Source organism: Brachyhypopomus gauderio, chromosome 5 (assembly GCF_052324685.1).
Source record: "Brachyhypopomus gauderio isolate BG-103 chromosome 5, BGAUD_0.2, whole genome shotgun sequence".
Lineage (NCBI taxonomy): Eukaryota > Metazoa > Chordata > Actinopteri > Gymnotiformes > Hypopomidae > Brachyhypopomus > Brachyhypopomus gauderio.
The window spans coordinates 4,455,362-4,467,721 of NC_135215.1; the positions used below are offsets into that span (position 1 = coordinate 4,455,362).

The 12,360-nt window shown below is 43.5% G+C and overlaps 3 long non-coding RNA genes across 3 annotated transcripts; 1 reads left to right on the plus strand and 2 right to left on the minus strand.

Moving 5' to 3' along the window:
* Nucleotides 1-1,135: 1,135 nt before the first annotated feature.
* LOC143514170 (uncharacterized) lies at nt 1,136-2,042 on the minus strand. Its single transcript, XR_013130779.1, has 4 exons — nt 1,883-2,042; nt 1,725-1,802; nt 1,454-1,550; nt 1,136-1,331 (listed from the first exon to the last, which is right to left on the minus strand). It is a non-coding gene; the product is annotated as an uncharacterized LOC143514170 (long non-coding RNA).
* An 80-nt stretch (nt 2,043-2,122) lies between these two features.
* On the plus strand, nt 2,123-6,699 carry LOC143514171 (uncharacterized). Its single transcript, XR_013130780.1, has 2 exons — nt 2,123-3,037; nt 6,424-6,699. It is a non-coding gene; the product is annotated as an uncharacterized LOC143514171 (long non-coding RNA).
* A 1,729-nt stretch (nt 6,700-8,428) lies between these two features.
* Nucleotides 8,429-9,320, minus strand: LOC143513792 (uncharacterized). The gene is made up of 4 exons (XR_013130665.1): nt 9,172-9,320; nt 9,014-9,091; nt 8,742-8,838; nt 8,429-8,629 (listed from the first exon to the last, which is right to left on the minus strand). It is a non-coding gene; the product is annotated as an uncharacterized LOC143513792 (long non-coding RNA).
* Between the last annotated feature and the right edge of the window lie 3,040 nt (nt 9,321-12,360).

The window sequence follows — 12,360 nt, forward strand, 5'->3', positions numbered from 1 at the left end:
ATGGCTCTCCAAAGACGTATCCTACATGTTTTGCACTGCTAGAATACTGTTCCAACAACCGCTGGCCAAAAACTTTTGTTAAATTGTTGTTGTATGTTCTTTCAATCCTAACATTTGGTTATAGACGGTGTCTTGAAACAAATCAGAGTCTATGACTCTCTAAGCCTCTATCTTTCTCCAAAAGACTGGGAAATGGATATACTAAGGTAACTAAAATATACTAGTTTTGTTAAGAAAGCAATTATAGACAGGGGTTTCAGGAGACCTGGAACCTTGCTGAATGGAGCATACAGTATCCACAACAGTGGCTCCAAAGAGATTGCCAAAACTGTGGTGTTTTCGTATGCACAGTAAGTAAACAAGTGTTGCTTTTTCTCCCCCTCTATACCTTAGAGTATTCTTTATTCCTCCATGTTTTCTGTTTTTTGCATAGATGGCTGAAATGGAGGTGCGGGGGATAAAACTTGGAGAAGGTATTGTAGTTGGGCCTATGGCTAATGCCCTCACAGGTAATCAGTAATCTTTAACCAAATACATTTACCATCCCAACCTCGTTACATTTTAATGGTTTAAACCTCACTCCGTTTTCATTAGCTGTGACATCCATCATATAGGTCCTAAAATAATATTTGGAGTGCTTTTAGAGCAAGACAACATGTAGTAGCCCAATTGTGTCCAAATACATTTTAGCATTGAAAATGCCCAAGTCTTTAAAAGCAGATGTCTTTTATACCAACTCCTCCAAACATGTTTTAGTACATAATACACACCTAAAAGGGTTAGAAATAGGCTATATTTGAACATAACATGTAAGAAGTCAGCACTTAGTGCAGATAAAATCTGCAAGAGAACATGGACCCTTATTACAAACCCTCTTCAATTTTTAAGTGTAGCAGATAACTTGAATCTGATAACCATGAATTGTTCTCCTGGTGCCAGTTATGGAACACAGAGGGCTCAAATTTACACTGCCATGTGAACCCTGATGGCTATGACCTACACACGATTTCAGGGTCTAAAAATGTACCACCTTGAATTCTACTCCAGAGCAGAATAAGGAAGTAGCTAGGGGCCATCTTACAGAACCATTAGTGGACTAGCTTTGTCTTTGAAAGAAGGCAAGTTGAGCAGCAAGTTCTCAAAAACATTTATTCACAAACCACAGGCAGAGCAGATTTGAAGTTGCTGGAGCCTTTGATCATGCACAGGTCTGTATCCAAGTACACAGAAGGTTGTGGTCTGGAGTGCTGCAGGACGTTCAGGGCACAGCAAAGAATGCCAGAGGTCCCAACCCCATAGAGATGGTCCCACTACATCTGCTTTATTAATGCCTGGGAGGAACATGGGGAAGTCGGTGAAAAGGAAGTTAGCTAAACAAAGTGAAGGCCAGGAACCATGCAAGGTCTCCAGAATGGGGAAAGCACAAGTAGTAAAGTAAAAGTAGTAAGACTACCTTCCAGGTCATTCTTTCACTTGCTCAAGGTCCAACTCAGTCCCTGACCCTTCCACAAGCAGCAGTTTCTTGAGCTGGCCTGGTTCACCACGAGCATCTATAAACAGAGATTGCACCCATAATGCAGATAGCTGTAAGGTTTAGGTCAAGCCACAAAAAACGCCACACTAACCAAATTAAAACTAGAAGCCATGAATACAGTGCATCCAAGACCTGATAGTTGTGTCCCAGTAACTGTTGGGAGACAGCGCTATACAGAAAACACTCAAACCTTTGTAGTCTCTGATCACTCGTGATAGCAGCAGGCCAGTTTCACGTCGTTGTTCTCGCTCTCCCGTCGAACCGAACGCTGCAACACGAGAGGACGACAAACTCAGAAACCCCATAACTGAACCAATACAAATACAACAACCACACAGATAAACTTACCGAGACTAACGACAGCGATCAGAGTCATAAAAATGAAGACTCGCTGAAGACCCATTACGACTACACACTAAAATATCAAACTCGTATTGAAACACATCTTTGCTGCTTGGATCGGACATTAAATAGCCGAGTACAAGTCGTGATCAGGTGTCCATCTCGCCTGGCCTTCATTAACAATTACCGTTCATTTATCTTTGGGAACTAAACAGTTAATCCGCGCAGTTTGTTATGAGCTCGTTTGAAGTGACGAATAAACGCGGTCTAACAAGAGGATGATGCGTAGATATTGCATGTGTGGCAGAGTGAGATTTTTGGGGGTAATCTCACTAATTCCCTCCCTAATTACAAATTGTGGTGGAGCCGTGTGAGTCGCGGGGTAGGTGTATCCTGGGGTTATAAATAGCAGGGGTGTGGTTATGTGGGCAGATCCCCTGCTGTCATCAGGTTTTTCCAGCACCTCTAATGGTGGCGAGTCATCATTGTTGGACCAGCTTAATACCGTCGAGTTCGGTGGGCGCGTCAAGAGAATTACTGTGCTGATATCTACCACGGGTGGGCAGTTGCTATTTGAGAACAACCTGGTTAGTCATCGCGCTGTTGTGAAGAATTCGCCGTGGCTGTTGGAGCAACCAGCGGATTCCAGTCATAAAGGGGAGAGAATACAACAGCAACTTTCACCCAAAAATAAAGTTTGCGCGTGGTTCCAGTAGCCGGCAGTGCTGCTGTTTTGTTTGGGCCGTTCGTGATTCACGTCGTTCGAGTGATCGTGTGTTTCGTGTTTTCTATTTGTTTTCCCTGTTACGTGTTTAGGCTCAGTTTGGCGGCGACCTTCTTCTTAGTTTTACATGTTTGATTTGGTTGAGTGTCTGGTTTTTATTTCTTTATCCCTTTTTCGTTTGCAGTGATTTTGTGGTGTGATTTGTTTCGTGGTTTCTTTAAATAGTGTTGGTGCCAAACTGCGCTGCAAAGCGTTTGGTTTTTTGGGTTGTGTTTGTGACTTATTGGTCTTCTTATTGTCCGGGTTTTGTTTAATTATTTGATTGTTTGTGTAGGGCAGGAGCTGCAGGCCGGACAGAGGCAGATGTCCCAGGTGGTGGAATCTCGTGCACGGGTGTGGTAGTGAGTGAAGAGTATTGAGTGTGAAGTGTGGTCACGGTGAGCGTACAGTATAGAGGTGATCTCATAGCTCTCATCTTAATTACCAAGGCCGCAGCCCTGTTCCCTCTTGTTTTACTTGTCATTGTGAGTCTGTGCAAATTATATATTTTTATATACGATCCATAAAGTGGTCGAAGTATATTTTTATATTAAAGAAATTATTGAAACTACCTCTCTGGTCCAGTGGTCTTGAACTTGTGTCCTTTTCGTTAATGGTTTTCGTTTGTGCTGAGGCTTTCATTTGCCCCAGTATAATTCCTTGGGGTGAAATTCCCCTAGGTGGCGTAGTCGTGCATCTTCTTTTTGGGTTTTTGTTAGTTCTGCTCGCCACATTTTGGCAGTAGTCGGCAGGATCCACTGAGTACCAGAGACGTAGAGTGTATTAGTTTGTATGTTTTGGGGATTGATTATTTTTTTTTTTTTCTCTTTTTTTTTTGATACAAAACAGCAGCATTTGTTTGAGGGACTGGTAGTTTGACTGGGTTGTTTTTGTGTTATAGCACACCTGCTATTAAAATGGAGGAAGAGATACAGCAGCTTCGAGACCTAGTCATGCAGCTTAAGGCTGATAATGAGCGATTACTCCAGGAAAGGGCTACTGTACCAACTGGTGCTAGTGTAGTTATCCCAGCTGTTCCTGTTGGTGTAAGTAATGCCCCTTCAACGGGTGCTAGTGTTACGGAGCGTTTGGTGGTTGTCCCTCGCGATCGTAAATGTTCGTTTTTTAATGGTAAGACTGGGATCGGTATAGTGGAATGGATAGAAGAAGTTAAAGCTTGTATGCGAGCCCGCCATCTCTCGGTATCCGATCAGGCTTTCTTTATTTTTGACCATTTGGAAGGGGAGGCAAGGGAAGAAATAAAGTACCGCTCTAATATAGAGAGGGGGGATCCAGCTAGCATTTTTACCATTTTAAAAGATCTTTACGAGTGCTCACAATCTTATGTAACATTACAGCAGGCCTTTTTCTCAAGAAAACAGCAGGAAGGGGAAACATTACAGGAGTTCTCATTAGCATTGATGGCGTTGATGGAACCGGTAAAGCAACAGGCCCCAGAGGGAATGTTAAACGCGCAGGTTTTACTTCGGGATCAGTTTGTAGAACATGTTTTAGACGGTGCTCTCCGTAGAGAGCTGAAGCAGTTTGTTCGGCAGCAGCCCACTGCCACATTGTTAGAGGTGCGTGGAGAGGCCATTCGATGGGAGAGGGAAGGATTGCCAGGGGGTGCCAGGGGACGTTGTCTCTCCCTACCATCTGCATATGGCTTACAGTATGGTGTGCAGGGGAGTCCCTGTTCAGTTTCACCCAGTGCGTCAAGGTCATCTGAGTTGCAAGAGTTGAAAGAGTTGATGAAGCGTCAGCAAGCTCAACTTGATAAGTTAACTCAAACTGTTGCTTCTTTGCAGACGTCCTCAGAACGTAATCGTCCCTTTCAACAAGGGCGTGTCATTTGTCGCCGATGCCAGCGGCCTGGTCATTTTGCAAGAGAGTGTGATGGGGAACGAGTGTTGCACTCCAATCGGGGCCCACCCTTAAGGGCAGCAGAGTCCGCTCACCATCAGCAGTCGGAAAACTAATGCCCACTGAGCTGCAGAGCCACAGTTCAGAAGGGGTATTTTTGGGCTCTGAGGCAGGTACTGTTTCTAGGCTAATGTCATCTTGCCCAGTCATTGATATTGTAATTGGGGGCGTTTCAGTCTCTTGTCTGTTGGACACGGGTTCTATGGTGTCTACTGTCACCGAGAGCTTCTTTTTGCAGCAGTTTGAACCTTGGGGTCAGGACCGCCTCCAGTCCTGTCATTGGCTACAACTACGGGTTGCTAATGGGTTTGATATCCCATATATCGGTTATCTGGAGTTGGATGTAGCACTTGTGCGGAGTTACCTTTTGGTCGCTCTGCTCTATTTGAACCTCCTGAGGCTGGGTTGCCAGCCGGGCTATCGGCCTCTTCCTGCCTAGTTCCGGTGGATAAGGGTACAGTGTATGTTCCTGTCGTCAATGAAGGAACAAACACACCTTGGGTTTTTAAGCAGTGTTCAGGTTGTTAGCCTTCCTACTGGGGTTATGGATGTTAGGTCCACCACTGCTGCAATGCGAACCTTCGTAGCAGCTACTGCTGTGCAGCCTGGAATAGAGGCTGTGGACTGATCGGCACTGACAGACCAGGAACCGAGTGAAGTGAAGTTTTTTCTACAGGATTACAATTCAGTTGTTAGCCCATGGGTGATCTGGGTTGCACCAACCTTATAGCACCTGAAATTCCTTTGTTGGATAGGGCACCAGTGTGGCAGAGGTATAGACACATTCCTCCATCCGAGTATGACGTCGTAAAGGCTCATATCGATCAGCTTCTCGAGTCTCGGGTAGTGAGAGGGAGTAGTAGTGTACGTGCCTCTCCTGTCGTGTTGGTGACGGGGAAGTATGGGAGTTTGCACATGTGTGTAGACTATCGGTTGCTTAATAGCAAGACCTGCAAGGATGCGTGCGGTCGGTGGGGTTTGTGAGGCAGACGAGCCACACAGCTCTGTGTCAAATGTACAGTTGGCCGTGTTTGGACCATGGCACTAGTGGTTTCTACATGGGTTCATCGTCGGGGCGACGATATTAAATGTGGGGGTAGAATGTGGCAGAGTGAGATTTTTGGGGGTAATCTCACTAATTCCCTCCCTAATTACAAATTGTGGTGGAGCCGTGTGAGTCGCGGGGTAGGTGTATCCTGGGGTTATAAATAGCAGGGGTGTGGTTATGTGGGCAGATCCCCTGCTGTCATCAGGTTTTTCCAGCACCTCTAATGGTGGCGAGTCATCATTGTTGGACCAGCTTAATACCGTCGAGTTCGGTGGGCGCGTCAAGAGAATTACTGTGCTGATATCTACCACGGGTGGGCAGTTGCTATTTGAGAACAACCTGGTTAGTCATCGCGCTGTTGTGAAGAATTCGCCGTGGCTGTTGGAGCAACCAGCGGATTCCAGTCATAAAGGGGAGAGAATACAACAGCAACTTTCACCCAAAAATAAAGTTTGCGCGTGGTTCCAGTAGCCGGCAGTGCTGCTGTTTTGTTTGGGCCGTTCGTGATTCACGTCGTTCGAGTGATCGTGTGTTTCGTGTTTTCTATTTGTTTTCCCTGTTACGTGTTTAGGCTCAGTTTGGCGGCGACCTTCTTCTTAGTTTTACATGTTTGATTTGGTTGAGTGTCTGGTTTTTATTTCTTTATCCCTTTTTCGTTTGCAGTGATTTTGTGGTGTGATTTGTTTCGTGGTTTCTTTAAATAGTGTTGGTGCCAAACTGCGCTGCAAAGCGTTTGGTTTTTTGGGTTGTGTTTGTGACTTATTGGTCTTCTTATTGTCCGGGTTTTGTTTAATTATTTGATTGTTTGTGTAGGGCAGGAGCTGCAGGCCGGACAGAGGCAGATGTCCCAGGTGGTGGAATCTCGTGCACGGGTGTGGTAGTGAGTGAAGAGTATTGAGTGTGAAGTGTGGTCACGGTGAGCGTACAGTATAGAGGTGATCTCATAGCTCTCATCTTAATTACCAAGGCCGCAGCCCTGTTCCCTCTTGTTTTACTTGTCATTGTGAGTCTGTGCAAATTATATATTTTTATATACGATCCATAAAGTGGTCGAAGTATATTTTTATATTAAAGAAATTATTGAAACTACCTCTCTGGTCCAGTGGTCTTGAACTTGTGTCCTTTTCGTTAATGGTTTTCGTTTGTGCTGAGGCTTTCATTTGCCCCAGTATAATTCCTTGGGGTGAAATTCCCCTAGGTGGCGTAGTCGTGCATCTTCTTTTTGGGTTTTTGTTAGTTCTGCTCGCCACACATGGTTAATCGTTATAGGTCTAGTGATGGGAATTCTAAGCTTTCTATCCAATTGTACTGAAAATAGGTTCACTTCATGAAGCCTCATGAACCAGTGGACAATACCGCCATCTGGTGGACAAAGAAAGCAGCGTATTTTATTAATTCATTTTTAGCGTTTAATTAAAGACTTTTGAGATGGGATGTTGTAAGTAGGATATAAAATTCTTACAAATTCCCTAAATTCTGCGTCGTCAACAATACTAAAGGGCTGTGAGTCTTTCAAAATCATATTTAGCAATGCCTTGTCAATAATTTGTCTTGTTCCTAAGAATTAATGTGACTCATTTTGTATCTAATATACTATTCATAAAAATATATAACATTTCCTATGCACATGAATACCGATTGGAAAACTTACACATTTAAATGTATTAGTGTTAACAGCATTAACAAAAAATGTATAAATAAAGCTTGAATATGTAAATGTAAACCAATATAGGCTCTTCATACCTACATGACAATGTGGCTTTGAGGATGTATGGTTTCATGTTTTGCCCAAAAATGTCTTAGCACTGATGATGTATTGTTGTTGTAAGCCAACTGCTGTGAGCATACTAGACACTTCACCTGAACTAAAACAGTATTCCTGCAGTATTTTAAATGTAAAATAAATGTAGGGATTGTTACCGGTTAAATATACTAAAGCTTATTAAACAGTTCTCAACCTTATTAGATGGCATAAGCTCAGTGATCCCAAACTTCAGAACGTCCTCTTTTTCTGGCAGGTTCCATCTTTGCTATTAGATATGACGGTGCTTGTATGTGTATGTTTGTAGGCAGTGGCGGACTTAGCAATTTGGGGGCTCAAGGCGAATTTAGCTAGGGGGCCCATCAACATTAATATGCGAGAAATAAGTTAGCTAGACAAGGGGGCCCTACAGTGGGAAGGGCCCAAGGCAATTGCCTAGCAACACCTCTATGCAAAGACCGCCTCTGTGTCTAGTCTATTTGTATTTCTCTCTCCCTCACACAACCATCGATGCGCGAGCGAAGATTTGCTCCTTTTGAACCAGCCTCTGAAACGGTCAAGTGAATGTGAGCCAAAATGAAGCTTCGGACATCATAGTCACGTGATCACTTCAGAATGAATCAAGCTCCAACTCAGTGGTTTGAGGAATTATCGTTTTTTGAGACATGCTGTGACCCAGGGTTGCAACTACATACTAGACACCCCCCCGCACTCCACTCCCCACCCCCAATCAACTCGGCAAATAATTTTCTGGCATCGATTTGGCGCCCCCTCTAGTGCAGCGCCCCTATGCGTTGCATACGCTGCATACCCCCTTTTTGCACCACTGCTGTGACCTCACTAATTATTAGTATGTGGTTAAAATAAAGTTCATGAATTTGGTACATACACTGAGGGCTCAACAAATTAACATTGCCATGTATCATGATCAGTAGGGTTCATATCTAGAAATCCTCCTTGAATTCTACTCCAGAGCAGAATAAGGAAATAGCTAGGGACCATCTTACAGAACCATTAGTGGACTAGCTTTGTCTTTGAAATAAGGCAAGTTGAGCAGCAAGTTCTCAAAAACATTTATTCACAAACCACAGGCAGAGCTGATTTGAATTTGCTGGAGCCTTTGATCATGCACAGGTCTGTATCCAAGTACACAGAAGGTTGTGGTCTGGAGTGCTGCAGGACGTTCAGGGCACAGCAAAGAATGCCAGAGGTCCCAACCCCATAGAGATGGTCCCACTACATCTGCTTTATTAATGCCTGGGAGGAACATGGGGGAAGTCAGTGAAAGGAAGTTAGCTAAACAAGGTGAAGGCCAGGAACCATGCAATGTCTCCAGAATGGGGAAAGCACAACAGTAGTAAGACTTTACCTTGCAGGTCATTCTTTCATTGGCTCAGGATTTGAACCAATCCCTGACCCTTCCACAAGCAGCAGTTTCGTGAGCTGGCCTGGTTCACCACGAGCATCTATAAACAGACATTGTATCCATAATGCAGATAGCTGCAAGTTTAGGTCAAGCCACAGATAAAAACACCACACTAACCAAATTAAACTAGCAGCCATGAATACAGTGCATCCAAGACCTGATAGTTGTGTCCCAGTAACTGTTGGGAGACAGCGCAATACAGACAACATTCAAACCTTTGTAGTCTCTGATCACTCGTGATAGCAGCAGGCCAGTTTCACGTCGTTGTTCTCGCTCTCCCGTCGAACCGAACGCTGCAACACGAGAGGACGACAAACTCAGAAACCCCATAACGGAAACAATACAAATACAACAGCCACACAGATAAACTTACCGAGACTAACGACAGCGATCAGAGTCATAAAAATGAAGACTCGCTGAAGACCCATTACGACTACACACTAAAATATCAAACTCGTATTGAAACACATCTTTGCTGCTTGGATCGGACATTAAATAGCCGAGTACAAATCGTGACCAGGTGTCCATCTCGCCTGGCCTTCATTAACAATTACCGTTCATTTATCTTTGGGAACTAAACAGTTAATCCGCGCAGTTATGAGCTCGTTTGAAGTGACGAATAAACGCGGTCTAACAAGTGGACGATGCGTAGATATTACATGGTTAATCGTTAGGTCTAGTTAGCTTTCCTTGCGTTGTAGAGTAGGAGGAGAAAGACGTATGGATAAGATGAATTTAAAATGAGGATGAATTAACGCCAAATTGACAAAAAATACTTTAGTCAGTTAAGTAGTGCTGTAGTGAAGTTGTAGGATACACAGGTGTTATGGACCGCCGTTTTAACATAAAATGGGCTTTACCCCACATACATTACAGATATATGTATATTTAACTCAAGATATCTCTAATCTGCACACTAGACTCGGTTCCCTCAAAGTTATTAAAAGGTATTACCAGCTGTAACTGAACCTCTTCTAACTATAGTTAACTCATCCATTACAATAGGTCACATGCCCAAATAATGTAAATTAGCAGTTATTAAACCTCTGATCAAGAAACCAAATCTTGATCTGACTGTGCTATCTAATTATAGACCCATTTCGAACACATCATATCTAAGATCATAGAAAAAGCTGTTGCCCAGCAATTATGCCTATATCTGCATAGGAATCACATATTCAAAAAGTTCCAATCAGGCTTTAGGCCCCATCACAGTACTGAAACAGCATTAGTCAAAGGAACAAATGATCTCCTCCTTGCTTCAAATCAAGGCTATGTATCACTGTTAGTGCTTCTTGATCTTAGTGCAGCTTTTGACACAATTGATCATAGGATCTTGCTAAAGTGGTTAGAATGCTGGGTTGGAGTCTCAGGCACAGCCCTTTCATGGTTTTACTCTTACTTATCAAATCGCCATCAGTTTGTAGAGCTCAATAATATTCCATCCAAATGTATTAAATGCTGGATGTCTCTAAACGTCCTCCAACTTAATGAGGACAAAACAGAAGTTCTCCTCCTGGGCCCTAAGGCCTCAAGACAGAAAATTGCAGATCGAATGCTTAATCTCGCAGACTACCCCATTACACCTGGCACAGTAGCCAAAAACCTAGGATAGCTATTCTACATTTCCGCAACATTACCAAGTTAAGAAATGCATTATCACAGGATGATGCAGAAAAATTGGTGCATGCCTTTGTTAGCTCTAGATTAGACTACTGTAACTCACTACTGTCAGGATGTTCAAATAGGAATCTAAATAAACTTCAATAGTTCAAAATGCCACAGCCAGAGTTCTGACCAGAACTTGAAAATTTCAGCACATTAGACCAGTCCTATCAGCCCTGCATTGGCTCCCAGTTAAATTCTGTATTGATTTAAAAATTCTATTATTAACTTATAAAGCACTGCATGGGCTTGCTCCTGAATACCTCCAGGAACTTATTTCCTACTATGAACCCCCACGTCCACTAAGATCACAGGGTACTGGTCTTTTATTAGTTCCACAAATTAATAAGGTAACAGCAAGGGGAAGAGCCTTTTCTTGTAAGGCCCCCCAGCTTTGGAACAACTTTCCAAAATGCGTCCGGGACTCTGACACAGTCACAATCATTAAGTCTAGGTTGAAAACCCACCTATTTGGTTTAGCGTTTGGACAGCAAGGCGGTCTGGGTTCGATTCTCGGTCTGGGCTGCTCTGTGTGGAGTTTGCATGTTCTCCCTGTGCCTGTGTGGGTTTTCTCTGGGTATTCCGGTTTCCTCCCACAGTCCAAAAACATGCGTGTTGGGTTGATTGGTCACTCTAAATTGCCCGTAGGTGTGCGTGTGTGTTGGCCATGCGGTGGACTGGTGACCTACCCATGGTGTACCCTGCCTTTGCCTGGAATTGCTGGGATTGGCTCCAGCCCCCCCGTGACCCTGACTAGTGGGATTAAGCGGTTTGGATAATGGATGGATGGATGGATAAAGGTACAGATCCAGGGGTTCATAGATGAAGGGTTTTATGGTAGACTGGGGCGATGGTGCTGTCATCCTGTCGTGGTCACTCAAGTTTGTTGACAGTGCAGTGGATGGATGCCATTGTCTCAGAATGCACCCAAGCCTATGTTACCTTCTGGTTCTGCCTTTTTTAACCGGGCTGTAATAATTTATCTTAATGGCGGAGTTGCTGCCACACTCCAGAAATGTTCATAATCTCATCTGTCCTGTATATGTACAGAACTAATTTTATTTTCTCCACATGGCTGCCCGCCTGCTCGAGGAAAAATGAGATGAGGAGAGACAAGCGATCCATCCTGTGCCAGCCACCTACTGCCTGACCGGATAAGCCTACACCATGATGGACATTATTACATCTTTTCCTTTTCTTTATTTCTTTGTCTAAACTGTTGTTGTTGTCATGGTGACCGGTGTTGGCCAGAGGAGAATGGGTTCCCCCCTGAGTCTTGGTTCCTCTCAAGGTTTCTTCCTCATGCAAAAAAACTAGGGAGTTTTTCCTTGCCACTGTCACCCTTGGCTTGCTCACTAGGGGCTAGGACTCGGCACTTGTAAAGCTGCTTTGTGACAACAACTGTTGTAAAAAGCGCTATATAAATAAAATTTGATTGATTGATTGATTGATTGATTTAAAGATATTGACAAATAAATTACAGATATCTTGAACATTTTTTATCTAGACATTTTTTTATTCCTGTTATCTTGAATAATTATTCTGACTAGTCGGAACGTGTTTGTAGATATCTTCAATAATTATTCTGTCTAGTCAATACGTCCCAGATTTACGTAGCATTTTGGCGCCAAGCTTGGCACTCTTTGTATTTGCTAATCAGTGGTCTGTATGCGATGTCAGGACAGTCGAACTTGCATTCTAGCGTTTTTAACACGATTTTTAGTGCCGCATAATCCATACTGTTGAGCTCTTTCAAAATTGTGGCATTTTCTGACTATTTTTTCAAGAAATCTTGTAAAAATTTTAGCCACCCAAAATTCCGCAGGCAGCAGTTTGAACCACTCAGCGACATCGCAAAAGGGGCATAATGCATGCACTTCTTTAATTCAGATATCTA